The sequence below is a fragment of the Triticum urartu genome, chromosome 7 (assembly GCF_003073215.2).
Source record: "Triticum urartu cultivar G1812 chromosome 7, Tu2.1, whole genome shotgun sequence".
In the NCBI taxonomy this organism is placed as follows: domain Eukaryota; kingdom Viridiplantae; phylum Streptophyta; class Magnoliopsida; order Poales; family Poaceae; genus Triticum; species Triticum urartu.
The window spans coordinates 344260385-344265369 of NC_053028.1; positions in this window are offsets into that span (position 1 = coordinate 344260385).

Here is a 4985-nt window from a genome sequence, read left to right on the forward strand (position 1 = left end):
GATGATGAGCTCAGATTCCGCAAAATGGCTTGAGGCCATGAAATCTGAGATGGGGTCCATGTATGAGAACAAAGTATGGACTTTGATTGACTTGCCCGATGATCGGCGAGTCATTAATAATAAATGGATCTTCAAGAGGAAGACGGGCGCTGATAGTAGTGTTACTATCTACAAAGCTCGAATTGTCGCAAAATGTTTTCGACAAGTTCAAGGTGTTGACTACGATGAGATTTTCTCACTCGTATCGATGCTTAAAAGTCTGTCCGAATCATGTTAGCAGTTGTCGCATTTTATGAAATCTGGCAAATGGATGTCAAAACTGTATTCCTTAATGGATTTCTTAAAGAAGAGTTGTATATGATGCAACCAGAAGGTTTTGTCAATACTAAAGGTGCTAACAAAGTGAGCAAGCTCCAGCGATCCATCTATGGACTGGTGCAAGCATCTCAGAGTTGGAATATATGCTTTGATAAAGTGATCAAAGCATATGGTTTTATACAGACTTGCGGTGAAGCCTGTATTTACAAGAAAGTGAGTGGGAGCACTACAGGATTTTGTGATAAGTATATGTGAATGACATATTGTTGATTGGAAATAATGTAGAATTTTCTGGAAAGCATAAAGGAGTGTTTGAAAAGAGTTTTTCAAAGAAAGACCTCGATGAAGCTGCTTACACATTGAGCATCAAGATCTGTAGAGATAGATCAAGACGCTTGATAAGTTTTTTCAATGAGTACATACCTTGACAAGATTTTGAAGTAGTTCAAATGGAACAGTCAAAGAAAGAGTTCTTGCCTGTGTTGCAAGGTGTGAAGTTGAGTAAAGACTCAAAACCCGACCACAGCAGAAAATAGAAAGAGAATGAAAAGTCATTCCCTATGCCTCAATCATAGGTTCTATAAAGTATGCTATGCTGTTTACTAGTCCTATTGTATACCTTAGCATCTTTCTGGCAAGGGAGTACAATAGTGATCTAGGAGTAGATCACTGGACAGCGGTCAAAATTATCCTTAGAGGACTAAGGAAATATTTCTCGGTTATGGAGGTGATAAAAGAGTTCGTCGTAAAGAGTTACGTCGATGCAAGATTTTTACGTCGATCTAGATGACTCTAAGTCTCGATCTGGATACATATTGAAAGTGAGAGCAATTAGCTAGAGTAGCTCTGTGCAGAGCATTGTAGACATATAAATTTGTGAAATACATACGGATCTGAATGTTGCAGACCCGTAGGCTAAACTTCTCTTTCAAGCAAAACATGATCACTCTTTGGGTGTTAATCACATAGCGATGTGAACTAGATTATTGACTCTAGTAAACCCTTTGGGTATTAGTCACATAGAGATGTGAACTAATCACATAAAGATGTGAACTATTGGTGCTAAATCACATGACAATGTGAACTAGATTATTGACTCTAGTGCAAGTGGCAGACTGAAGGAAATATGCCCTAGAGGCAATAATAAAGTTATTATTTATTTCCTTATATCATGATAAATGTTTATTATTCATGCTAGAATTGCATTAACCGGAAACTTAGTACATGTGTGAATACATAGACAAAGTGTCACTAGTATGCCTCTACTTGACTAGCTCGTTGAATCAAAGATGGTTAAGTTTCCTAGCCATAGACATGAGTTGTCATTTGATTAACGGGATCACATCATTAGAGAATGATGTGATTGACTTGACCCATTCCGTTAGCTTAGCACTTGATCGTTTTAGTTTACTGCTATTGCTTTCTTCATGACTTATACATGTTCCTATGACTATGAGATTATGCAACTCCCCATTACCGGAGGAAAACTTTGTGTGCTACCAAACGTCACAACGTAACTGGGTGATTATAAAGGTGCTCTACAGGTGTCTCCAATGGTACTTGTTGAGTTGGCATAGATCATGATTAGGATTTGTCACTCCGATTGTCGGAGAGGTATCTCTGGGCCCTCTCGGTAATACAAATCACTATAAGCTTTGCAAGCAATGTGACTAATGAGTTAGTTGCGGGATGATGCATTACGGAACGAGTAAAGAGACTTTTCGGTAACGAGATTGAACTAGGTATTGAGATACCGACGAGCAAATCTCAGGCAAGTAACATACCGATGACAAAGGGAACAACGTATGTTGTTATGCAGTTTGACCGACTAAAATCTTTGTAGAATATGTAGGAACCAATATGAGCATCCAGGTTCCGTTATTGTTTATTGACCGGAGACGTGTCTCGGTCATGTCTACATAGTTCTCGAACCCATAGGGTCCGCACGCTTAATGTTCGGTGACGATCGGTATTATGAGTTTATGTGATTTGATGTATAGAAGGTAGTTTGGAGTCCCGGATGAGATCAGGGACATGATGAGGAGTCTAAAAATGGTCGAGACGTAAAGATCGATATATTGGACGACTATATTCGGACATCGGAAAGGTTCCGAGTGATTCGGATATTTTTCGAAGTACCGAGGAGTTACGGGAATACGAGGAAGAAGTTTTGGGCCTAATGGGCCAAGTGGTGGAAGAGAGGAGGTAGGGTGCGTGGCCCCCCTAGCCCAAACCAAATTGGACTAGGGGGCCCGCCCCCCTTTCCTCCTTTCCTCCCTCTCCTTCCTTCTCTCCTTCCCCCTTCCTTTCCTCCTCCTAGTAGGAGTAGGAAAGGGGAGTCCTACTCCTACTAGGAGGAGGACTCCTCCTCCTGGCGCGCCCTAGGAGGGCCGGCCGGCCTCCCCCTTTGCTCCTTTATATACGGGGGCAGGGGGCACCCTAGAACACAAGTTGATTGTTCCAAGCCGTGTGCGGTGCCCCCTCCACCGTAATCCACCTCGATCATATCATAGCGGTGCTTAGGCGAAGCCCTGCGTCGGTAGCAACATCATCACCGTCATCACGCCGTCGTGCTGATGGAACTCTCCCGTGAAGCTCTGCTGGATCGGAGTTCGTGGGACGTCATCGAGCTGAATGTGTGGTGAACTCGGAGGTGACGTGTGTTCGGTACTTGGATCGGTCGGATCGTGAAGACGTTCGACTACATCAACTGCGTTCTCATAACGCTTCCGCTTACGATCTACGAGGGTACATAGACGACACTCTCCCCTCTTGTTGCTATGCATCACCATGATCTTGCGTGTACGTAGGAAAGTTTTGAAATTACTACGTTCCCCAACACAAGAAAGATCACAACAAATTTGCTAAGAAAGTGCACAAGCTCATATATGATGGATGACATGGTAATACAAGATGAAACAAGGCAATCATAATGTGAGTCAATCCATTCATAAGATGCAAATTTGTTATGTGTGCTGTTGTACCAAAGCTCGATGTTGTGGCACTCCTCGACCTGAAGGTCCATAGGGTCCATCTCCAATGTTGGTCCTCCCTCCAATATGTGTAACATGTAGACAAAAAGAAGGAAACAACAATGAAAGAATGACCCATCCAATATGCGTATGTGAGAATGGCTCAAAGGGAATGAAGTCACCTTTAGAAATGTCTCAAGGATGTTGGAGTTGCGCATCTTGTATGCCTTCATATAACCAATATGTCTTGTGATGGTACCACCTTGTGAATCCTTCAAAACGAAAGAACATGACAAACACTCGGAAAAACAAATGAGGTTAGCGGAAGTGCAAACCAATCATTCGTGGGGTAAGATACCCAACAAGTGTATGTGAGGGAGTCCTGGATTAGGGGGTCTCCGGACAGCCGGACTATATCCTTTGGCCGGACTGTTGGACTATGAAGATACAAAATTGAAGACTTCGTCCCGTGTCCGGATGGGACTCTACTTGGCGTGGAATGCAAGCTAGGCAATACGGATATGTATATCTCCTCCTTTGTAACCGACCTTGTGTAACCCTAGCCCCCTCCGATGTCTATATAAACTGGAGGGTTTTAGTCCGTAGGACAACCGACAATCATACCATAGGATAGCTTCTAGGGTTTAGCCTCTCCGATCTCGTGGTAGATCAACTCTGCTACTACTCATATTATCAAGAATAACCAAGCAGGACGTAGGGTTTTACCTCCATCAAGAGGGCCCGAACTGGGTAAAACATCGTGTCCCCTGCCTCCTGTTACCATCCGCCTTAGACGCACAATTCGGGCAGTTCGGACCCCCTACCCGAGATCCGCGGTTTTGACACCGACATTGGTGCTTTCATTGAGAGTTCCTCTGTGTCGTCGCCGTTAGGCTTGATGGCTCCTTCAATCATCGATAGCGATGCAGTCCAGGGTGAGACTTTTCTCCCCAGACAGATCTTTGTATTCGGCGGCTTCGCACTGCGGGCCAACTCGCTTGGCCATCTGGAGCAGATCGAGAGTTACGCCCCTGGCCACCAGGTCAGGTTTGGAAGCTTAAACTACACGGCCGATATCCGCAGACTTGATCTTCGACGGATTCGAGCCCCTGCCTAGTGTGCCACACGGACCGATGAGCATGATTTAGCTCTGCCATCGACAGTGTCCAGGAGATCACGCCGGCAACCGCTCCGACCCTCAATTCGAGCCAGCTGCGCCTCCATGGGCGGGTGGATAGACCCCGCACACGGAGGCCGCACTCTCATCGGCGATCGAGCCGAGTATCGACCTTACCCTTCACGAGAGCCGTGACGCCGAACTACCGGATTCCTCCCCGGCCACGGACTCCGAACCGCCTGCGCCCGTGCCTATCGAATCCGATTGGGCGCCGATCATGGAGTTTACCTCCGCGGATATCTTTCAGCACTCGCCCTTCGGCGACATACTGAACTCATTAAGGTCTCTCTCCTTGTCAGGAGAGTCCTGGCCGAACTATGTCCGGCAGGATTGGGATGCGGATGACGAAGAAATTCGCCGCCCACCCACCACCCACTTAGTAGCCACTGTCGACGATGACTTAACCGACATGCTCGACTTCGACTCCGAAGACATCGACGGTATGGACGACGATGCGGGAGCGAAGAGGAACCACTGCCCACAGGGCACTGGACAGCCACCTCATCATATGATATATA